We start from the raw sequence: 26728 nt of genomic DNA on the forward strand, positions 1-26728 counted from the left end.
TTGGAAAGAAGTCACATCGTGCTCACTGAATACCTCAAACATTACATGGATAATTACGAAGATTGGGATTTATTAATTCCTTTTGCAATGTTCTCATATAACACATCCGTTCACGAAGCAACAAATTTCACACCATACGAGTTAATTTTTGGAAAAGTAGCTCGAGAACCCAGTTCCTTCCCAGATAAAGAGAAATTAAAATCATATGGAGATTATTTACAGGACTTGATTTCACACATAACTAAAATCCGTAACATTACTTCAGAGAATTTAAATAAAGCGAAAATTCGTTCAAAAGATTATTACGATAGACGGTCCAACCCAGAAACATAACCCCGCTCAACGCAAGGACGAGGATTGCAGTCCTCGCATTGAGCAATCGAAGAGGCCGAATATCCCGGATCGGTAACGCGGAAGACGGAGTCGTTGCCGATCTCCACCTGGACCGACTACAGGGGCAGCCACCTGTGAACGTGGCCGAGCACTGGTTGGAGGTGGGCTACGTCGTGCCCAAGGTTTAAACCCAGAACACAACGCAGCAGTATCGATGAGTACACACCACAACATGATACTACACACCCCGACACATTTAGCTTTCAATTATTCTACTTTTCGCGACTTTTATTATTTTCTTTTGTAAATAAGTAACAGGGCGCTTTCCGTCTAATATGAAAGCATCACGCATAACGCGATGTTTCATCTTGGGGGGGGGAGATGTTACGTATGTCGAACGTTTCGTTCCTCAAATTTTTCTTGTCACTTGCGTGCATTATGAAATCGCCCTGCTACTTATCTAACCTTTGAAATGGGGGTCACTTCCGTCGCGATGCAGCAGCCCGTTAATTAATACAATTCGGGGAATAGAGCAGCCCGTTAATTAATACAATTCGGAGAATAGTGCACACGGTGATTTCTAACGTACTTTTGAATCCGCCCCACACAGATTTTTTGGTATATAAACCCTGTGATTTCATTACTCGGGGGATCATAATCGTACCGTCACGTTAGAGTCAACGTCACGTCTCTTGTCACGCGTATACGATTTGATAGTCAGTTGTATCTTGCGAGATCGGGCTACCGTACCCTTTAGTATCAAACCATATAGAATCCGTGAACCGGCATAAATTCTATTGCGGCCTTTATTTCCAACTGACATACCCCCGCATCGCCAGTGCGTCAACACCGTGCAAGGTCATTTTAGGTAAATATACTCATTCTTTGATCGCGACATAAGATACACGAAACAATTGTATTTTATTTGTTGATTTAAGAATATATCTACTTTTATTATCAAATCAGAGTTACCCAACTTCTTTAACCCACAATTATATAAAGCGATTATTATTAGTTAAACGTTCCCATAATAATATAACCTTACCGCTCGGGTTATATTATATTTAATAATTCACAGTTACGAGGTCAATTAACACATCCCCAAATCCAAATACAACCTCTTACAACCTAGTGGCTCCTCGATTACGCATCGAGTTCGTCCACGCAATCTATTACCATCCTAGCGGCTCCTTGATTTCGCATCAGGTTCGTCCGCATCCTACAGCTCCCTGATTTCGCATCAGGTTCGTCTGTGATTTATCCAACCTCCCAGCAGCTCCTCGATTTCGCATTGAGTTCGTCTGCGTTTCTTCCAACCTCCTAGCAGCTCCCCGATTTCGAATTGGGTTCGTCTGCGTCGTTATCAACAATCCTAGTGACTCCCCGATTTCGCATCGGGTTCGTTCACGACGTTTCACCCTCCTACGGCTCCCTGGTTTCGCACCAGGTTCGTCCGTACGTGACTCCATCCCAGAGGCTCCCTGATTTCGCATCAGGTTCGTCCTCGTTATCAACTATCCTAGCGGCTCCCCGATTTCGCATCGGGTTCGTCCGTGTACCTAACTAACAAATTGATACCATATTCCATATTCTTTCTCGCACTCGCAGGCCACGCGCGCTGCACGGCCCTGGCTCGTAACACCAGGTTTAGTGGACTGTTTCAGTGTGGTACCACATTACTACGTGATCCAATCCAGAAATAGCCCAGGATCTAGCCATGAAGTATGAGAAATATGCGAAAGTATGAGCCTGATGAGGGCAAATCCTAGACCTAACCCAGACCTAACATGTGTTATCATCTAAAATATTTATCAAGACCTGGTTTATTTGAATGTTTCAGTGTGGTACCACATTACTACGTGATCCAAACCAGAAAAAACCCAGGATCCGTTCAACAAGTATGTGAAAAACGCGAACGTATGAGTCTGATGAGGGCAAATCCCAGACCTTTCGCAGACCTAACTTGCGTTGTCCTCTAAGATATTGATGGAAACCAGGTTTAATTGACTGTTTCAGTGTTGTACTTCATTACCACGTGATGCAATCCAGAAAAAGCCCAGGATCTAGCCATCAAGTATGAGAAATATGCGAAAGTATGAGCCTGACGAGAGCAAATCCAGGACCTAACCCAGACCTAACATGCGTTATCCTCTAAAATATTTATCAAGACCAGGTTTAATTGATTGCTTCAGTGTGGTACCACATTACTACGTGATCCATCCAGAAAAAACCCAGGATCCGTTCAACAGGTATGTGAAGAATGCGAAAGAATGAGTCTGATGAGTGAAAATCCCAGGCCTTACCTAGACCTAACACGCGTTATCCTCAAGAATATTGATCGAAACCTGGTTTAATCGACTGTTTCAGTGTGGTACCACAATACTATGTGATCCAAACCAGAAAATAGCCCAGGATCTATCCATGAAGTATAAGAAATATGCGAAAGTATGAGCCTGATGAGGGCAAATCCTAGACCTAACCCAGACCTAACATGCGTTATCCTCAAAAATATTTATCAAGACCAGGTTTAACTGAATGTTTCAGTGTGGTACCACATTACTACGTGATCCATACCAGAAAAAACCCAGGATCTGTTCCACAAGTATGTTAAAAATGCGAAAGCATGAGTCTGATGAGAGCAAATCCCAGGCCTAACCTAGACATAACTTTCGTTATCCTCTAAAATATTGATCGGAACCAGGTTTAGTGGGCTGTTTCAGTGTGGTACCACATTACTACGAGATCCAATCCAGAAATAGCCCAGGATCTAGCCATGAAGTATGAGAAATATGCGAAAGTATGAGCGTGATGAGGGCAAATCCTAGACCTAACCCAGACCTAACATGCGTTATCCTCAAAAATATTTATCAAGACCAGGTTTAATTGATTGCTTCAGTGTGGTCCCACATTACTACGTGATCCAAACCAGAAAAAACCCAGGATCCGTTCAACAGGTATGTGAAGAATGCGAAAGAATGTGTCTGATGAGTGAAAATCTCAGGGCTAACCTAGACCTAACATGCATTATCCTCTAAAATATTGATCCAAACCAGGTTTAGTGGACTGTTTCAGTGTGGTACCACTTTACTACGTGATCCAAAGCAGAAAAAACCCTCGATCAGGTCAACATGCATGTTAGAACTGCGAAAGTATGACCCTGATGAGGGCAAATCCCAGGCCTAACCTAGACCTAACATGAATTGTTCTCTAACATATTTATCGAAACCAGGTTTAATTGACTGTTTCAGTGTTGTACTTCATTACTACGTGATGCAATCCAGAAAAAGCCCAGGATCTAGCCATCAAGTATGAGGAATATGCGAAAGAATGAGCCTGATGAGAGCAAATCCCAGACCTAACCCAGACCTAACATGAATTATTCTCTAAAATATTGATCGAAACCAGGTTTAATTGACTGTTTCAGTGTGGTACCACATTACTACGTGATCCAAACCAGTAATAGTCCAGGATCCAGCCATGAAGTATGAGAAATATGCGAAAGTATGAGCCTGATGAGGGCAAATCCTAGACCTAACCCAGACCTAACATGCGTTATCCTCTAAAATATTTATCAAGACCAGGTTTAATTGATTGTATCAGTGTGGTACCACATTACTACGTGATCCACACCAGAAAAGCCCAGGATCTAGCCATCAAGTATGAGAAATATGCGAAAGAATGAGCCTGATGAAGGCAAATCCTAGACCTAACCCAGGCCTAACTTGCGTTATACTCTAAAATATTGATCGAAACCAGGTTTAATTGACTGTTTTAGTGTGGTACCTCTTTACTACGTGATCAAAAGCAGAAAAAACCCTCGATCAGGTCAACATGCATGTTAAAACTGCGAAAGTATGACCCTGATGAGGGCAAATCCCAGGCCTAACCTAGACCTAACATGCGTTATCTTCTAAGATATTGAGCGAAACCAGGTTTAATGGACTGTTTCAGTGTGGTACCTCACTACTTCGTGATCCAAACAAGAGAAAACCCAGGATCTGTTCAACAAATATGCGAAAAACGCGAAACTGTGAGCCTGAGGAGGGCAAATCCTAGACCTAACCCAAACCTAACATGCGTCATCCTCTAAAATATTGATCCAAACCGGGTTTAATGGACTGCTTCAGTGTGGTACCACTTTACTACGTGATCCAAAGCGGAAAAAACCCTCGATCAGGTCAACATGTATGTTAAAACTGCGAAAGTATGACCCTGATGAGGGCAAATCCCAGGCCTAACCTAGACCAAACATGCGTTGTCCTCTAAAATATTGATGGAAACCAGGTTTAATTGACTGTTTCAGTGTTGTACTTCATTACTACGTGATGCAATCCAGAAAAAGCCCAGGATCTAGCCATGAAGTATGAGAAATATGCGAAAGTATGAGCCTGATGAGGGCAAATCCTAGACCTAACCCAAACCTAACATGCGTTATCCTCTAAAATATTGATCCAAACCGGGTTTAATGGACTGCTTCAGTGTGGTACCACTTCACTACGTGATCCAAAGCGGAAAAAACCCTCGATCAGGTCAACATGTATGTTAAAACTGCGAAAGTATGACCCTGATGAGGGCAAATCCCAGGCCTAACCTAGACCTAACATGCGTTGTCCTGTAAAATATTGATGGAAACCAGGTTTAATTGACTGTTTCAGTGTTGTACTTCATTACTACGTGATGCAATCCAGAAAAAGCCCAGGATCTAGACATCAAGTATGAGAAATATGCGAAAGAATGAGCCTGATGAGAGCAAATCCCAGACCTGACCTAGACCTAACATGAATTATTCTCTAAAATATTGATCGAAACCTGGTTTAATTGACTGTTTCAGTGTGGTACCACATTACTACGTGATCCAAACCAGTAAAAACCCAGGATCCGTTCAACAAGTATGTGAAGAATGCGAAAGTATGAGTCTGATGAGTGAAAATCCTCGGCCTAACCTAGACCTAACATGCGTTATCCTCAAAAATATTGATCGAAACCAGGTTTAATCGACTGTTTCAGTGTGGTACCACATTACTACGTGATCCAAACCAGAAAAAAACCCAGGATCTGTTCAACAAGTATGTGAAGTATGCGAAAGTATGAGTCTGATGAGGGCAAATCCCAGGCCTAAACTAGACATAACTTTCGTTATCCTCTAAAATATTGATCGAAACCAGGTTTAATTGACTGTTTTAGTGTGGTACCACTTTACTACGTGATCCAAAGCAGAAAAAACCCTCGATCAGGTCAACATGCATGTTAAAACTGCGAAAGCATGAGCCTGATGACGGCAAATCCCAGACCTATCCGAGACCTAACATGCGTTATCCTCAAAAATATTAATCGAAACCAGGTTTAATCGACTGTTTCAGTGTGGTACCACATTACTACGTGATCCAAACCAGAAAAAAACCCCGGATCTTGTCAACGAGTATGTGAAGTGTGCGAAAGTATGAGTCTGATGAGGGCTAATCCCAGACCTATCCCAGACCTAACTTGCGTTATCCTCTAAAATAATGATCGAAACCAGGTTTAATTGACAGTTTTAGTTGCGGCACCACTTTATTACGTGATCCAAAGCAGAAAAAACCCTCGATCAGGTCAACATGAATGTTAAAACTGCGAAAGTATGACCCTGATGAGGGCAAATCCCAGGCCTAACCTAGTATGTAACTTGCGTTATCCTCTAAAATATTGATCGAAATCAGGTTTAATTGACTGTTTCAGCGTGGTACCACATTACTACGTGATACAATCCAGAAAAAGCCCAGGATCTAGCCATGAAGTATGAGAAATATGCGAAAGTATGACCCTGATGAGGTCAAATCCCAGACCTAACACAGACCTAACATGCGTTGTCCTCTAAAATATTTATCAAGACCAGGTTTAATCGACTGTTTCAGTGTGGTCCCACATTACTACGTGATCGAAACCAGAAAAAACCCAGAATCCGTTCAACAAGTATGTGAAGAATGCGAAGGTATGAGTCTGATGCGTGAAAATCCCAGGCCTAACCTAGACCTAACATGCGTTATCCTCAAAAATATTGATCGAAACCAGGTTTAATTGACTGTTTCAGCGTGGTACCACATTACTACGTGATACAGTCCAGAAAAAGCCCAGGTTCTAGCCATGAAGTATGAGAAATATGCGAAAGTATGAGCCTGATGAGGGCAAATCCTAGACCTAACCCAGACCTAACATGCGTTGTCCTCTAAAATATTCATCAAGACCTGGTTTAATCGACTGTTTCAGTGTGGTACCACATTACTACGTGACCTAAACCAGAAAAAACCCAGGATCCGTTCAACAAGTATGTGAAAAACGCGAACGTATGAGTCTGATGAGGGCAAATCCCAGACCTAACCCAGACCTAACTTGCGTTGTCCTCTAAGATATTGATGGAAACCAGGTTTAATTGACCGTTTCAGTGTTGTACTTCATTACTACGTGATGCAATCCTGAAAAAGCCCAGAATCTAGCCATCAAGTATGAGAAATATGCGAAAGTATGAGCCTGACGAGAGCAAATCCTAGACCTAACCCAGACCTAACATGCGTTATCCTCTAAAATATTTATCAGGACCAGGTTTAATTGATTGCTTCAGTGTGGTCCCACGTTACTACGTGATCCAAACCAGAAAAAACCCAGGATCCGTTCAACAGGTATGTGAAGAATGCGAAAGAATGAGTCTGATGAGTGAAAATCCCAGGGCTAACCTAGCCCTAACATGCATTATCCTCTAAAATATTGATCCAAACCAGGTTTAGTGGACTGTTTTAGTGTGGTACCACTTTACTACGTGATCCAAAGCAGAAAAAACCCTCGATCAGATCAACATGTATGTTAGAACTGCGAAAGTATGACCCTGATGAGGGCAAATCCCAGGCCTAACCTAGACCTAGCATGAATTATTCTCTAAAATATTGATCCAAACCAGGTTTATTTGAATGTTTCAGTGTGGTACCACTTTACTACGTGATCCAAAGCAGAAAAAACCCTCGATCAGGTCAACATGTATGTTAGAACTGCGAAAGTATGACCCTGATGAGGGCAAATCCCAGGCCTAACCTAGTACCTAACTTGCGTTATCCTCTAAAATATTGATCGAAACCAGGTTTAATTGTCTGTTTCAGTGTTGTACTTCATTACTACGTGATGCAATCCAGAAAAAGCCCAGGATCCGTTCAACAGGTATGTGAAGAATGCGAAAGAATGAGTGTGATGAGTGAAAATCCCAGGCCTTACCTAGACCTAACATGCGTTATCCTCAAGAATATTGATCGAAACCTGGTTTAATCGACTGTTCCAGTGTGGTACCACATTACTACGTGAACCATACCAGAAAAATCCCAGGATCCGTTCAACAAGTATCTGAAGAATGCGAAAGTATGAGTCTGATGAGTGAAAATCTCAGGGCTAACCTAGCCCTAACATGCATTATCCTCTAAAATATTGATCCAAACCAGGTTTAGTGGACTGTTTCAGTGTGGTACCACATTACTACGTGATCCAATCCAGAAATAGCCCAGGATCTAGCCATGAAGTATGAGAAATATGCGAAAGTATGAGCCTGATGAGGGCAAATCCTAGACCTAACCCAGACCTAACATGTGTTATCATCTAAAATATTTTTCAAGACCTGGTTTACTTGAATGTTTCAGTGTGGTACCACATTACTACGTGATCCAAACCAGAAAAAACCCAGGGTCCGTTCAACAAGTATGTGAAGAATGCGAAAGTATGAGTCTGATGAGTGAAAATCCTCGGCCTAACCTAGACCTAACATGCGTTATCCTCAAAAATATTGATCGAAACCAGGTTTAATCGACTGTTTCAGTGTGGTACCACATTACTACGTGATCCAAACCAGAAAAAAACCCAGGATCTGTTCAACAAGTATGTGAAGTATGTGAAAGTATGAGTCTGATGAGGGCAAATCCCAGACCTATCCCAGACATAACATGCGTTATCCTCAAAAATATTGATCGAAACCAGGTTTAATTGTCTGTTTCAGTGTTGTACTTCATTTCCACGTGATGCAATCCAGAAAAAGCCCAGGATCCGTTCAACAGGTATGTGAAGAATGCGAAAGAATGAGTGTGATGAGTGAAAATCCCAGGCCTTACCTAGACCTAACATGCGTTATCCTCAAGAATATTGATCGAAACCTGGTTTAATCGACTGTTTCAGTGTGGTACCACATTACTATGTGATCCAAACCAGAAAATAGCCCAGGATCTACCCATGAAGTATGAGAAATATGCGAAAGTATGAGCCTGATGAGGGCAAATCCTAGACCTAACCCAAACCTAACATGCGTTATCCTCTAAAATATTGATCCAAACCGGGTTTAATGGACTGCTTCAGTGTGGTACCACTTTACTACGTGATCCAAAGCGGAAAAAACCCTCGATCAGGTCAACGTGTATGTTAAAACTGCGAAAGTATGACCCTGATGAGGGCAAATCCCAGGCCTAACCTAGACCTAACATGCGTTGTCCTCTAAGATATTGATGGAATCCAGGTTTAATTGACTGTTTCAGTGTTGTACTTCATTACTACGTGATGCAATCCAGAAAAAGGCCAGGATCTAGCCATCAAGTATGAGAAATATGCGAAAGAATGAGCCTGATGAGAGCAAATCCCAGACCTAACCTAGACCTAACATGAATTATTCTCTAAAATATTGATCAAAACCAGGTTTAATTGACTGTTTCAGTGTGGTACCACATTACTACGTGATCCAAACCAGTAAAAACCCAGGATCCGTTCAACAAGTATGTGAAGAATGCGAAAGTATGAGTCTGATGAGTGAAAATCCTCGGCCTAACCAAGACCTAACATGCGTTATCCTCAAAAATATTGATCGAAACCAGGTTTAATCGACTGTTTCAGTGTGGTACCACATTACTACGTGATTCAAACCAGAAAAAAACCCAGGATCTGTTCAACAAGTATGTGAAGTATGCGAAAGTATGAGTCTGATGAGGGCAAATCCCAGGCCTAAACTAGACATAACTTTCGTTATCCTCTAAAATATTGATCGAAACCAGGTTTAATTGACTGTTTTAGTGTGGTACCACATTACTACGTGATCCAAACCAGAAAAAAACCCAGGATCTTGTCAACGAGTATGTGAAGTGTGCGAAAGTATGAGTCTGATGAGGGCTAATCCCAGACCTATCCCAGACCTAACTTGCGTTATCCTCTAAAATAATGATCGAAACCAGGTTTAATTGACTGTTTTAGTTGCGGCACCACTTTATTACGTGATCCAAAGCAGAAAAAACCCTCGATCAGGTCAACATGAATGTTAAAACTGCGAAAGTATGACCCTGATGAGGGCAAATCCCAGGCCTAACCTAGTACGTAACTTGCGTTATCCTCTAAAATATTGATCGAAATCAGGTTTAATTGACTGTTTCAGCGTGGTACCACATTACTACGTGATACAATCCAGAAAAAGCCCAGGATCTAGCCATGAAGTATGAGAAATATGCGAAAGTATGACCCTGATGAGGTCAAATCCCAGACCTAACCCAGACCTAACATGCGTTGTCCTCTAAAATATTTATCAAGACCAGGTTTAATCGACTGTTTCAGTGTGGTCCAACATTACTACGTGATCCAAACCAGAAAAAACACAGGATCCGTTAACAAGTATGTGAAGAATGCGAAAGTATGAGTCTGATGCGTGAAAATCCCAGGCCTAACCTAGACCTAACATGCGTTATCCTCAAAAATATTGATCGAAACCTGGTTTATTCGACTGTTTCAGTGTGGTACCACATTACTAGGTGACCCAAACCAGAAAAAACCCAGGATCTGTTCAACAAGTATGTGAAAAACGCGAAAGTATGAGCCTGATGAGGGCAAATCCCAGACCTATCCCAGACCAAACTTGCGTTATCCTCTAAAATATTGATCGAAACCAGGTTTAATCGACTGTTTCAGTGTGGTCCCACATTACTACGTGATCCAAACCAGAAAAAACCCAGGATCCGTTCAACAAGTATGTGAAGAATGCGAAAGTATGAGTCTGATGCGTGAAAATCCCAGGCCTAACCTAGACCTAACATGCGTTATCCTCAAAAATATTGATCGAAACCTGGTTTAATCGACTGTCTCAGTGTGGTACCACATTACTACGTGACCCAAACCAGAAAAAACCCAGGATCTGTTCAACAAGTATGTGAAAAACGCGAAAGTATGCGCCTGATGAGGGCAAATCCCAGACCTATCCCAGACCAAACTTGCGTTATCCTCTAAAATATTGATCGAAACCTGGTTTAATCGACTGTTTGAGTGTGGTCCCACATTACTACGTGATCCAAACCAGAAAAAACCCAGGATCCGTTCAACAAGTATGTGAAGAATGCGGAAGTATGAGTCTGATGCGTGAAAATCCCAGGCCTAACCTAGACCTGACATGCGTTATCCTCTAAGATATTTATGGAAACCAGGTTTAATTGACTGTTTCAGTGTTGTACTTCATTACTACGTGATCCAATCCAGAAAAAGCCCAGGATCTAGCCATCAAGTATGAGAAATATGCGAAAGTATGAGCCTGACGAGAGCAAATCCTAGACCTAACCCAGACCTAACATGCGTTATCCTCTAAAATATTTATCAGGACCAGGTTTAATTGATTGCTTCAGTGTGGTCCCACGTTACTACGTGATCCAAACCAGAAAAAACCCAGGATCCGTTCAACAGGTATGTGAAGAATGCGAAAGAATGAGTCTGATGAGTGAAAATCCCAGGGCTAACCTAGCCCTAACATGCATTATCCTCTAAAATATTGATCCAAACCAGGTTTAGTGGACTGTTTTAGTGTGGTACCACTTTACTACGTGATCCAAAGCAGAAAAAACCCTCGATCAGGTCAACATGTATGTTAGAACTGCGAAAGTATGACCCTGATGAGGGCAAATCCCAGGCCTAACCTAGACCTAGCATGAATTATTCTCTAAAATATTGATCCAAACCAGGTTTATTTGAATGTTTCAGTGTGGTACCACTTTACTACGTTATCCAAAGCAGAAAAAACCCTCGATCAGGTCAACATGTATGTTAGAACTGCGAAAGTATGAGCCTGATGAGGGCAAATCCTAGACCTAACCCAGACCTAACATGCGTTGTCCTCTAAAATATTCATCAAGACCTGGTTTAATCGACTGTTTCAGTGTGGTACCACATTACTACGTGACCTAAACCAGAAAAAACCCAGGATCCGTTCAACAAGTATGTGAAAAACGCGAACGTATGTGTCTGATGAGGGCAAATCCCAGACCTATCCCAGACCTAACTTGCGTTGTCCTCTAAGATATTGATGGAAACCAGGTTTAATTGACCGTTTCAGTGTTGTACTTCATTACTACGTGATGCAATCCTGGAAAAGCCCAGAATCTAGCCATCAAGTATGAGAAATATGCGAAAGTATGAGCCTGACGAGAGCAAATCCTAGACCTAACCCAGACCTAACATGCGTTATCCTCTAAAATATTTACCAAGACCAGGTTTAATTGATTGCTTCAGTGTGGTCCCACATTACTACGTGATCCAAACCAGAAAAAACCCAGGATCCGTCCGACAGGTATGTGAAGAATGCGAAAGAATGAGTCTGATGAGTGAAAATCCCAGGCCTTACCTAGACCTAACATGCGTTATCCTCAAGAATATTGATCGAAACCTGGTTTAATCGACTGTTTCAGTGTGGTACCACATTACTATGTGATCCGAACCAGAAAATAGCCCAGGATCTATCCATGAAGTATAAGAAATGTGCGAAAGTATGAGCCTGATGAGGGCAAATCCTAGACCTTACCCAGACCTAACATGCGTTATCCTCAAAAATATTTATCAAGACCAGGTTTAACTGAATGTTTCAGGATGGTACCACATTACTGCGTGATCCATACCAGAAAAAACCCAGGATCTGTTCAACAAGTATGTGAAAAATGCGAAAGCATGAGTCTGATGAGAGCAAATCCCAGGCCTAACCTAGACATAACTTTCGTTATCCTCTAGAATATTGATCGAAACCAGGTTTAGTGGGCTGTTTCAGTGTGGTACCACATTACTGCGCGATCCAAACCAGAAAAAACCCAGGATCTGTTCAACAAGTATGTGAAAAATGCGAAAGTAAGACCCTGATGTGGGCAAATCCCAGACCTATCCCAGACCTAACTTGCGTTGTCCTCTAAGATATTTATGGAAACCAGGTTTAATTGACTGTTTCAGTGTTGTACTTCATTACTACGTGATCCAATCCAGAAAAAGCCCAGGATCTAGCCATCAAGTATGAGAAATATGCGAAAGTATGAGCCTGACGAGAGCAAATCCTAGACCTAACCCAGACCTAACATGCGTTATCCTCTAAAATATTTATCAGGACCAGGTTTAATTGATTGCTTCAGTGTGGTCCCACGTTACTACGTGATCCAAACCAGAAAAAACCCAGGATCCGTTCAACAGGTATGTGAAGAATGCGAAAGAATGAGTCTGATGAGTGAAAATCCCAGGGCTAACCTAGCCCTAACATGCATTATCCTCTAAAATATTGATCCAAACCAGGTTTAGTGGACTGTTTTAGTGTGGTACCACTTTACTACGTGATCCAAAGCAGAAAAAACCCTCGATCAGGTCAACATGTATGTTAGAACTGCGAAAGTATGACCCTGATGAGGGCAAATCCCAGGCCTAACCTAGACCTAGCATGAATTATTCTCTAAAATATTGATCCAAACCAGGTTTATTTGAATGTTTCAGTGTGGTACCACTTTACTACGTTATCCAAAGCAGAAAAAACCCTCGATCAGGTCAACATGTATGTTAGAACTGCGAAAGTATGACCCTGATGAGGGCAAATCCCAGGCCTAACCTAGTACCTAACTTGCGTTATCCTCTAAAATATTGATCGAAACCAGGTTTAATTGTCTGTTTCAGTGTTGTACTTCATTACTACGTGATGCAATCCAGAAAAAGCCCAGGATCCGTTCAACAGGTATGTGAAGAATGCGAAAGAATGAGTGTGATGAGTGAAAATCCCAGGCCTTACCTAGACCTAACATGCGTTATCCTCAAGAATATTGATCGAAACCTGGTTTAATCGACTGTTCCAGTGTGGTACCACATTACTACGTGAACCATACCAGAAAAAACCCAGGATCCGTTCAACAAGTATCTGAAGAATGCGAAAGTATGAGTCTGATGAGTGAAAATCTCAGGGCTAACCTAGCCCTAACATGCATTATCCTCTAAAATATTGATCCAAACCAGGTTTAGTGGACTGTTTCAGTGTGGTACCACATTACTACGTGATCCAATCCAGAAATAGCCCAGGATCTAGCCATGAAGTATGAGAAATATGCGAAAGTATGAGCCTGATGAGGGCAAATCCTAGACCTAACCCAGACCTAACATGTGTTATCATCTAAAATATTTATCAAGACCTGGTTTACTTGAATGTTTCAGTGTGGTACCACATTACTACGTGACCAAACCAGAAAAAACCCAGGGTCCGTTCAACAAGTATGTGAAGAATGCGAAAGTATGAGTCTGATGAGTGAAAATCCTCGGCCTAACCTAGACCTAACATGCGTTATCCTCAAAAATATTGATCGAAACCAGGTTTAATCGACTGTTTCAGTGTGGTACCACATTACTACGTGATCCAAACCAGAAAAAAACCCAGGATCTGTATAACAAGTATGTGAAGTATGCGAAAGTATGAGTCTGATGAGGGCAAATCCCAGACCTATCCCAGACATAACATGCGTTATCCTCAAAAATATTGATCGAAACCAGGTTTAATTGTCTGTTTCAGTGTTGTACTTCATTACCACGTGATGCAATCCAGAAAAAGCCCAGGATCCGTTCAACAGGTATGTGAAGAATGCGAAAGAATGAGTGTGATGAGTGAAAATCCCAGGCCTTACCTAGACCTAACATGCGTTATCCTCAAGAATATTGATCGAAACCTGGTTTAATCGACTGTTTCAGTGTGGTACCACATTACTATGTGATCCAAACCAGAAAAAACCCAGGATCTGATCAACAAGTATGTGAAAAATGCGAAAGCATGAGTCTGATGAGAGCAAATCCCAGGCCTAACCTAGACATAACATGCGTTGTCCTCTAAAATATTGATGGAAACCAGGTTTAATTGACTGTTTCAGTGTTGTACTTCATTACTACGTGATGCAATCCAGAAAAAGCCCAGGATCTACCCATGAAGTATGAGAAATATGCGAAAGTATGAGCCTGACGAGGGCAAATCCTAGACCTAACCCAAACCTAACATGCGTTATCCTCTAAAATATTGATCCAAACCGGGTTTAATGGACTGCTTCAGTGTGGTACCACTTTACTACGTGATCCAAAGCGGAAAAAACCCTCGATCAGGTCAACGTGTATGTTAAAACTGCGAAAGTATGACCCTGATGAGGGCAAATCCCAGGCCTAACCTAGACCTAACATGCGTTGTCCTCTAAGATATTGATGGAATCCAGGTTTAATTGACTGTTTCAGTGTTGTACTTCATTACTACGTGATGCAATCCAGAAAATGGCCAGGATCTAGCCATCAAGTATGAGAAATATGCGAAAGAATGAGCCTGATGAGAGCAAATCCCAGACCTAACCTAGACCTAACATGAATTATTCTCTAAAATATTGATCAAAACCAGGTTTAATTGACTGTTTCAGTGTGGTCCCACATTACTACGTGATCCAAACCAGAAAAAACCCAGGATCCGTTCAACAAGTATGAGAAGAATGCGAAAGTATGAGTCTGATGAGTGAAAATCCCAGGCCTAACCTAGACCTAACATGCGTTATCCTCAAAAATATTGATCGAAACCAGGTTTAATCGACTGTTTCAGTGTGGTACCACACTACTACGTGACCCAATCCAGAAAAAACCCAGGATCTGTTCAACAAGTATGTGAAAAACGCGAAAGTATGAGCCTGATGAGGGAAAATCCCAGACCTATCCCAGACCTAACTTGCGTTATCCTCAAAAATATTGATCGAAACCAGGTTTAATCGACTGTTTCAGTGTGGTACCGCACTACTACATGACCCAATCCAGAAAAAACCCAGGATCCGTTCAACAAGTATGAGAAGAATGCGAAAGTATGAGTCTGATGAGTGAAAATCCCAGGCCTAACCTAGACCTAACATGCGTTATCCTCAAAAATATTGATCGAAACCTGGTTTAATCGACAGTTTCAGTGTGGTACCACATTACTATGCGATCCAAACCAGAAGATAACCCAGGAGCTGTTCAACGAGTATGTGAAAAACGCGAAAGTATGAGCCTGATGTGGGCAAATCCCAGACCTATCCCAGACCTAACTTGCGTTGTCCTCTAAGATATTGATGGAATCCAGGTTTAATTGACTGTTTCAGTGTTGTACTTCATTACTACGTGATGCAATCCAGAAAAAGGCCAGGATCTAGCCATCAAGTATGAGAAATATGCGAAAGAATGAGCCTGATGAGAGCAAATCCCAGACCTAACCTAGACCTAACATGAATTATTCTCTAAAATATTGATCAAAACCAGGTTTAATTGACTGTTTCAGTGTGGTACCACATTACTACGTGATCCAAACCAGAAAAAACCCAGGATCCGTTCAACAAGTATGAGAAGAATGCGAAAGTATGAGTCTGATGAGTGAAAATCCCAGGCCTAACCTAGACCTAACATGCGTTATCCTCAAAAATATTGATCGAAACCTGGTTTAATCGACTGTTTCAGTGTGGTACCACATTACCATGCGATCCAAACCAGAAAATAACCCAGGATCTGTTCAACGAGTATGTGAAGTGTGCGAAAGTATGAGTCTGATGAGGGCAAATCCCAGACCTATCCCAGACCTAACATGCGTTATCCTCTAAAATATTGATCGAAACCAGGTTTAATCGACTGTTTCAGTGTGGTACCACATTACTATGCGATCCAAACCAGAAAATAACACAGGATCTGCCAAACGAGTATCTGAAGTGTGCGAAAGTATGAGCCTGATGAGAGCAAATCCCAGACCTATCCCAGACCTAACATGCGTTATCCTCTAAAATATTGATCGAAACCAGGTTTAATCGACTGTTTCAGTGTGGTCCCACATTACTACGTGATCCAAACCAGAAACAGCCCAGGATCTGTTCAACAAGTATGTGAAGAATGCGAAAGTATGAGTCTGATGAGTGAAAATCCCAGGCCTAACCTAGACCTAACATGCGTTATCCTCAAAAATATTGATCGAAACCTGGCTTAATCGACTGTTTCAGTGTGGTACCACATTACTATGCGATCCAAACCAGAAAATAACACAGGATCTGCCAAACGAGTATCTGAAGTGTGCGAAAGTATGAGCCTGATGAGAGCAAATCCCAGACCTAACCTAGACCTAACATGAATTATTCTCTAAAATATTGATCGAAACCAGGTTTAATTGACTGTTTCAGTGTGGTACCACATTACTAAGTGATCCAAACCAGAAAAAGCCGAGGATCAGTACAACAAGTATGTGAAAAACGCGAAAGTCTGAGCCTGATGAGGGCGAATCCCAGACCTATGCCAGACCTAACTTGCGTTATCCTCTAAAATATTGATCGAAACCAGGTTTAATTGACTGTTTCAGCGTGGTACCACATTACTACGTGATACAATCCAGAAACAGCCCAGAATCTAGCCATGAAGTATGAGAAATATGCGAAAGTATGAGCCTGATGATGGCAAATCCAAGACCTAACCCAAACCTAACATGAGTTGTCCTCTAAAATATTTATCAAGGCCAGGTTTAATTGAATGTTTCAGTGTGGTACCACATTACTACGTGAACCAAACCAGAAAAAACCCTGTATCTGTTCAACAAGTATGTGAAGTGTGCGAAAGTATGAGTCTGATGAGGGCAAATCCCAGACCTATCCCAGACCTAACATGCGTTATCCTCTAAAATATTTATCAAGACCAGGTTTAATTGATTGTTTCAGTGTGGTCCCACATTATTACGTGATCCAAACCAGAAAAAACCCAGGATCCGTTCAACAAGTATGTGAAGAATGCGAAAGTATGAGTCTGATGAGTGAAAATCCCTGACCTAACCTAGACCTAACATGCGTTATCCTCTAAAATGTTGATCCAAACCAGGTTTAATGGACTGTTTCAGTGTGGTACCACACTACTACGTGATCCAAACCAGAAAAAACCCAGGATCTGTTCAACAAGTATGTGAAAAACGCGAAGGTATGAGCCTGATGTGGGCAAATCCCAGACCTATCCCAGACCTAACTTGCGTTGTCCTCTAAGATATTGATGGAAACCAGGTTTAATTGACTGTTTCAGTGTTGTACTTCATTACTACGTGATGCAATCCAGAAAAAGCCCAGGATCTAGCCATCAAGTATGAGAAATATGCGAAAGAATGAGCCTGATGAGAGCAAATCCCAGACCTACCCTAGACCTAACATGAATTATTCTCTAATATATTGATCGAAACCAGGTTTAGTTGACCGTTTCAGTGTGGCCCCACATTACTGCGTGATCCAAACCAGAAAAAACCCAGGATCCGTTCAACAAGTGTGTGAAGAATGCGAAAGTATGAGTCTGATGAGTGAAAATCCCCGGCCTAACCTAGACCTAACATGCGTTATCCTCAAAAATATTGATCGAAACCAGGTTTAATCGACTGTTTCAGTGTGGTACCACACTACTACGTGACCCAATCCAGAAAAAACCCAGGATCTGTTCAACAAGTATGTGAAAAACGCGAAAGTATGAGCCTGATAAGGGAAAATCCCAGAACTATCCCAGACCTAACTTGCGTTATCCTCAAAAATATTGATCGAAACCAGGTTTAATTGACTGTTTCAGTGTGGTACCGCACTACTACGTGACCCAATCCAGAAAAAACCCAGGATCCGTTCAACAAGTATGAGAAGAATGCGAAGGTATGAGTCTGATGAGTGAAAACCCCAGGCCTAACCTAGACCTAGCATGCGTTATCCTCAAAATTATTGATCGAAACCTGGTTTAATCGACTGTTTCAGTGTGGTACCACATTACTATGCGATCCAAACCAGAAGATAACCCAGGAGCTGTTCAACGAGTATGTGAAAAACGCGAAAGTATGAGCCTGATGTGGGCAAATCCCAGACCTATCCCAGACCTAACTTGCGTTGTCCTCTAAGATATTGATGGAATCCAGGTTTAATTGACTGTTTCAGTGTTGTACTTCATTACTACGTGATGCAATCCAGAAAAAGGCCAGGATCTAGCCATCAAGTATGAGAAATATGCGAAAGAATGAGCCTGATGAGAGCAAATCCCAGACCTAACCTAGACCTAACATGAATTATTCTCTAAAATATTGATCTAAACCAGGTTTAATTGACTGTTTCAGTGTGGTACCACATTACTACGTGATCCAAACCAGAAAAAACCCAGGATCCGTTCAACAAGTATGAGAAGAATGCGAAAGTATGAGTCTGATGAGTGAAAATCCCAGGCCTAACCTAGACCTAACATGCGTTATCCTCAAAAATATTGATCGAAACCTGGTTTAATCGACTGTTTCAGTGTGGTACCACATTACTATGCTATCCAAACCAGAAAATAACCCAGGATCTGCTCAACGAGTATGTGAAGTGTGCGAAAGTATGAGTCTGATGAGGGCAAATCCCAGACCTATCCCAGACCTAACATGCGTTATCCTCTAAAATATTTATCAAGACCAGGTTTAATTGGCTGTTTCAGTGTGGTACCACATTACTACGTGATCCAAACCAGAAAAAGCCCAGGATCAGTTCAACAAGTATGTGAAAAACGCGAAAGTATGAGCCTGATGAGGGCAAATCCCAGACCTATGCCAGACCTAACTTGCGTTATCCTCTAATATATTGATCGAAACCAGGTTTAATTGACTGTTTCAGCGTGGTACCACATTACTACGTGATACAATCCAGAAACAGCCCAGAATCTAGCCATGAAGTATGAGAAATATGCGAAAGTATGAGCCTGATGAGGGCAAATCCAAGACCTAACCCAAACCTAACATGAGTTATCCTCTAAAATATTTATCAAGACCAGGATTAATTGAATGTTTCAGTGTGGTACCACATTACTACGTGAACCAAACCAGAAAAAACCCTGTATCTGTTCAACAAGTATGTGAAGTGTGCGAAAGTATGTGTCTGATGAGGGCAAGTCCCAGACCTATCCCAGACCTAACATGCGTTATCCTCTAAAATATTTATCAAGACCAGGTTTAATTGATTGTTTCAGTGTGGTACCACATTACTATGCGATCCAAACCAGAAGATAACCCAGGAGCTGTTCAACGAGTATGTGAAAAACGCGAAAGTATGAGCCTGATGTGGGCAAATCCCAGACCTATCCCAGACCTAACTTGCGTTGTCCTCTAAGATATTGATGGAATCCAGGTTTAATTGACTGTTTCAGTGTTGTACTTCATTACTACGTGATGCAATCCAGAAAAAGCCCAGGATCTAGCCATCAAGTATGAGAAATATGCGAAAGAATGAGCCTGATGAGAGCAAATCCCAGACCTAACCTAGACCTAACATGAATTATTCTCTAAAATATTGATCAAAACCAGGTTTAATTGACTGTTTCAGTGTGGTACCACATTACTACGTGATCCAAACCAGAAAAAACCCAGGATCCGTTCAACAAGTATGAGAAGAATGCGAAAGTATGAGTCTGATGAGTGAAAATCCCAGGCCTAACCTAGACCTAACATGCGTTATCCTCAAAAATATTGATCGAAACCTGGTTTAATCGACTGTTTCAGTGTGGTACCACATTACCATGCGATCCAAACCAGAAAATAACCCAGGATCTGTTCAACGAGTATGTGAAGTGTGCGAAAGTATGAGTCTGATGAGGGCAAATCCCAGACCTATCCCAGACCTAACATGCGTTATCCTCTAAAATATTGATCGAAACCAGGTTTAATCGACTGTTTCAGTGTGGTCCCACATTACTACGTGATCCAAACCAGAAACAGCCCAGGATCCGTTCAACAAGTATGTGAAGAATGCGAAAGTATGAGTCTGATGAGTGAAAATCCCAGGCCTAACCTAGACCTAACATGCGTTATCCTCAAAAATATTGATCGAAACCTGGCTTAATCGACTGTTTCAGTGTGGTACCACATTACTATGCGATCCAAACCAGAAAATAACACAGGATCTGCCAAACGAGTATCTGAAGTGTGCGAAAGTATGAGCCTGATGAGAGCAAATCCCAGACCTAACCTAGACCTAACATGAATTATTCTCTAAAATATTGATCGAAACCAGGTTTAATTGACTGTTTCAGTGTGGTACCACATTACTAAGTGATCCAAACCAGAAAAAGCCGAGGATCAGTACAACAAGTATGTGAAAAACGCGAAAGTCTGAGCCTGATGAGGGCGAATCCCAGACCTATGCCAGACCTAACTTGCGTTATCCTCTAAAATATTGATCGAAACCAGGTTTAATTGACTGTTTCAGCGTGGTACCACATTACTACGTGATACAATCCAGAAACAGCCCAGAATCTAGCCATGAAGTATGAGAAATATGCGAAAGTATGAGCCTGATGATGGCAAATCCAAGACCTAACCCAAACCTAACATGAGTTATCCTCTAAAATATTTATCAAGACCAGGTTTAATTGAATGTTTCAGTGTGGTACCACATTACTACGTGAACCAAACCAGAAAAAACCCTGTATCTGTTCAACAAGTATGTGAAGTGTGCGAAAGTATGAGTCTGATGAGGGCAAATCCCAGACCTATCCCAGACCTAACATGCGTTATCCTCTAAAATATTTATCAAGACCAGGTTTAATTGATTGTTTCAGTGTGGTCCCACATTATTACGTGATCCAAACCAGAAAAAACCCAGGATCCGTTCAACAAGTATGTGAAGAATGCGAAAGTATGAGTCTGATGAGTGAAAATCCCTGACCTAACCTAGACCTAACATGCGTTATCCTCTAAAATGTTGATCCAAACCAGGTTTAATGGACTGTTTCAGTGTGGTACCACACTACTACGTGATCCAAACCAGAAAAAACCCAGGATCTGATCAACAAGTATGTGAAAAATGCGAAAGCATGAGTCTGATGAGAGCAAATCCCAGGCCTAACCTAGACATAACATGCGTTGTCCTCTAAAATATTGATGGAAACCAGGTTTAATTGACTGTTTCAGTGTTGTACTTCATTACTACGTGATGCAATCCAGAAAAAGCCCAGGATCTACCCATGAAGTATGAGAAATATGCGAAAGTATGAGCCTGACGAGGGCAAATCCTAGACCTAACCCAAACCTAACATGCGTTATCCTCTAAAATATTGATCCAAACCGGGTTTAATGGACTGCTTCAGTGTGGTACCACTTTACTACGTGATCCAAAGCGGAAAAAACCCTCGATCAGGTCAACGTGTATGTTAAAACTGCGAAAGTATGACCCTGATGAGGGCAAATCCCAGGCCTAACCTAGACCTAACATGCGTTGTCCTCTAAGATATTGATGGAATCCAGGTTTAATTGACTGTTTCAGTGTTGTACTTCATTACTACGTGATGCAATCCAGAAAATGGCCAGGATCTAGCCATCAAGTATGAGAAATATGCGAAAGAATGAGCCTGATGAGAGCAAATCCCAGACCTAACCTAGACCTAACATGAATTATTCTCTAAAATATTGATCAAAACCAGGTTTAATTGACTGTTTCAGTGTGGTCCCACATTACTACGTGATCCAAACCAGAAAAAACCCAGGATCCGTTCAACAAGTATGTGAAAAACGCGAAAGTATGAGCCTGATGAGGGAAAATCCCAGACCTATCCCAGACCTAACTTGCGTTATCCTCAAAAATATTGATCGAAACCAGGTTTAATCGACTGTTTCAGTGTGGTACCGCACTACTACATGACCCAATCCAGAAAAAACCCAGGATCCGTTCAACAAGTATGAGAAGAATGCGAAAGTATGAGTCTGATGAGTGAAAATCCCAGGCCTAACCTAGACCTAACATGCGTTATCCTCAAAAATATTGATCGAAACCTGGTTTAATCGACAGTTTCAGTGTGGTACCACATTACTATGCGATCCAAACCAGAAGATAACCCAGGAGCTGTTCAACGAGTATGTGAAAAACGCGAAAGTATGAGCCTGATGTGGGCAAATCCCAGACCTATCCCAGACCTAACTTGCGTTGTCCTCTAAGATATTGATGGAATCCAGGTTTAATTGACTGTTTCAGTGTTGTACTTCATTACTACGTGATGCAATCCAGAAAAAGGCCAGGATCTAGCCATCAAGTATGAGAAATATGCGAAAGAATGAGCCTGATGAGAGCAAATCCCAGACCTAACCTAGACCTAACATGAATTATTCTCTAAAATATTGATCAAAACCAGGTTTAATTGACTGTTTCAGTGTGGTACCACATTACTACGTGATCCAAACCAGAAAAAACCCAGGATCCGTTCAACAAGTATGAGAAGAATGCGAAAGTATGAGTCTGATGAGTGAAAATCCCAGGCCTAACCTAGACCTAACATGCGTTATCCTCAAAAATATTGATCGAAACCTGGTTTAATCGACTGTTTCAGTGTGGTACCACATTACCATGCGATCCAAACCAGAAAATAACCCAGGATCTGTTCAACGAGTATGTGAAGTGTGCGAAAGTATGAGTCTGATGAGGGCAAATCCCAGACCTATCCCAGACCTAACATGCGTTATCCTCTAAAATATTGATCGAAACCAGGTTTAATCGACTGTTTCAGTGTGGTACCACATTACTATGCGATCCAAACCAGAAAATAACACAGGATCTGCCAAACGAGTATCTGAAGTGTGCGAAAGTATGAGCCTGATGAGAGCAAATCCCAGACCTATCCCAGACCTAACATGCGTTATCCTCTAAAATATTGATCGAAACCAGGTTTAATCGACTGTTTCAGTGTGGTCCCACACTACTACGTGATCCAAACCAGAAACAGCCCAGGATCCGTTCAACAAGTATGTGAAGAATGCGAAAGTATGAGTCTGATGAGTGAAAATCCCAGGCCTAACCTAGACCTAACATGCGTTATCCTCAAAAATATTGATCGAAACCTGGCTTAATCGACTGTTTCAGTGTGGTACCACATTACTATGCGATCCAAACCAGAAAATAACACAGGATCTGCCAAACGAGTATCTGAAGTGTGCGAAAGTATGAGCCTGATGAGAGCAAATCCCAGACCTAACCTAGACCTAACATGAATTATTCTCTAAAATATTGATCGAAACCAGGTTTAATTGACTGTTTCAGTGTGGTACCACATTACTAAGTGATCCAAACCAGAAAAAGCCGAGGATCAGTACAACAAGTATGTGAAAAACGCGAAAGTCTGAGCCTGATGAGGGCGAATCCCAGACCTATGCCAGACCTAACTTGCGTTATCCTCTAAAATATTGATCGAAACCAGGTTTAATCGACTGTTTCAGCGTGGTACCACATTACTACGTGATACAATCCAGAAGATAACCCAGGAGCTGTTCAACGAGTATGTGAAAAACGCGAAAGTATGAGCCTGATGTGGGCAAATCCCAGACCTATCCCAGACCTAACTTGCGTTGTCCTCTAAGATATTGATGGAATCCAGGTTTAATTGACTGTTTCAGTGTTGTACTTCATTACTACGTGATGCAATCCAGAAAAAGGCCAGGATCTAGCCATCAAGTATGAGAAATATGCGAAAGAATGAGCCTGATGAGAGCAAATCCCAGACCTAACCTAGACCTAACATGAATTATTCTCTAAAATATTGATCTAAACCAGGTTTAATTGACTGTTTCAGTGTGGTACCACATTACTACGTGATCCAAACCAGAAAAAACCCAGGATCCGTTCAACAAGTATGAGAAGAATGCGAAAGTATGAGTCTGATGAGTGAAAATCCCAGGCCTAACCTAGACCTAACATGCGTTATCCTCAAAGATATTGATCGAAACCTGGTTTAATCGACTGTTTCAGTGTGGTACCACATTACTATGCTATCCAAACCAGAAAATAACCCAGGATCTGCTCAACGAGTATGTGAAGTGTGCGAAAGTATGAGTCTGATGAGGGCAAATCCCAGACCTATCCCAGACCTAACATGCGTTATCCTCTAAAATATTTATCAAGACCAGGTTTAATTGACTGTTTCAGTGTGGTACCACATTACTACGTGATCCAAACCAGAAAAAGCCCAGGATCAGTTCAACAAGTATGTGAAAAACGCGAAAGTATGAGCCTGATGAGGGCAAATCCCAGACCTATGCCAGACCTAACTTGCGTTATCCTCTAATATATTGATCGAAACCAGGTTTAATTGACTGTTTCGGCGTGGTACCACATTACTACGTGATACAATCCAGAAACAGCCCAGAATCTAGCCATGAAGTATGAGAAATATGCGAAAGTATGAGCCTGATGAGGGCAAATCCAAGACCTAACCCAAACCTAACATGAGTTATCCTCTAAAATATTTATCAAGACCAGGATTAATTGAATGTTTCAGTGTGGTACCACATTACTACGTGAACCAAACCAGAAAAAACCCTGTATCTGTTCAACAAGTATGTGAAGTGTGCGAAAGTATGTGTCTGATGAGGGCAAGTCCCAGACCTATCCCAGACCTAACATGCGTTATCCTCTAAAATATTTATCAAGACCAGGTTTAATTGATTGTTTCAGTGTGGTACCACATTACTATGCGATCCAAACCAGAAGATAACCCAGGAGCTGTTCAACGAGTATGTGAAAAACGCGAAAGTATGAGCCTGATGTGGGCAAATCCCAGACCTATCCCAGACCTAACTTGCGTTGTCCTCTAAGATATTGATGGAATCCAGGTTTAATTGACTGTTTCAGTGTTGTACTTCATTACTACGTGATGCAATCCAGAAAAAGCCCAGGATCTAGCCATCAAGTATGAGAAATATGCGAAAGAATGAGCCTGATGAGAGCAAATCCCAGACCTAACCTAGACCTAACATGAATTATTCTCTAAAATATTGATCAAAACCAGGTTTAATTGACTGTTTCAGTGTGGTACCACATTACTACGTGATCCAAACCAGAAAAAACCCAGGATCCGTTCAACAAGTATGAGAAGAATGCGAAAGTATGAGTCTGATGAGTGAAAATCCCAGGCCTAACCTAGACCTAACATGCGTTATCCTCAAAAATATTGATCGAAACCTGGTTTAATCGACTGTTTCAGTGTGGTACCACATTACCATGCGATCCAAACCAGAAAATAACCCAGGATCTGTTCAACGAGTATGTGAAGTGTGCGAAAGTATGAGTCTGATGAGGGCAAATCCCAGACCTATCCCAGACCTAACATGCGTTATCCTCTAAAATATTGATCGAAACCAGGTTTAATCGACTGTTTCAGTGTGGTCCCACATTACTACGTGATCCAAACCAGAAACAGCCCAGGATCCGTTCAACAAGTATGTGAAGAATGCGAAAGTATGAGTCTGATGAGTGAAAATCCCAGGCCTAACCTAGACCTAACATGCGTTATCCTCAAAAATATTGATCGAAACCTGGCTTAATCGACTGTTTCAGTGTGGTACCACATTACTATGCGATCCAAACCAGAAAATAACACAGGATCTGCCAAACGAGTATCTGAAGTGTGCGAAAGTATGAGCCTGATGAGAGCAAATCCCAGACCTAACCTAGACCTAACATGAATTATTCTCTAAAATATTGATCGAAACCAGGTTTAATTGACTGTTTCAGTGTGGTACCACATTACTAAGTGATCCAAACCAGAAAAAGCCGAGGATCAGTACAACAAGTATGTGAAAAACGCGAAAGTCTGAGCCTGATGAGGGCGAATCCCAGACCTATGCCAGACCTAACTTGCGTTATCCTCTAAAATATTGATCGAAACCAGGTTTAATTGACTGTTTCAGCGTGGTACCACATTACTACGTGATACAATCCAGAAACAGCCCAGAATCTAGCCATGAAGTATGAGAAATATGCGAAAGTATGAGCCTGATGATGGCAAATCCAAGACCTAACCCAAACCTAACATGAGTTATCCTCTAAAATATTTATCAAGACCAGGTTTAATTGAATGTTTCAGTGTGGTACCACATTACTACGTGAACCAAACCAGAAAAAACCCTGTATCTGTTCAACAAGTATGTGAAGTGTGCGAAAGTATGAGTCTGATGAGGGCAAATCCCAGACCTATCCCAGACCTAACATGCGTTATCCTCTAAAATATTTATCAAGACCAGGTTTAATTGATTGTTTCAGTGTGGTCCCACATTATTACGTGATCCAAACCAGAAAAAACCCAGGATCCGTTCAACAAGTAT

This window comes from Colletes latitarsis, unplaced genomic scaffold (assembly GCF_051014445.1).
Source record: "Colletes latitarsis isolate SP2378_abdomen unplaced genomic scaffold, iyColLati1 scaffold0006, whole genome shotgun sequence".
Classification (NCBI taxonomy): Eukaryota; Metazoa; Arthropoda; class Insecta; order Hymenoptera; family Colletidae; genus Colletes; species Colletes latitarsis.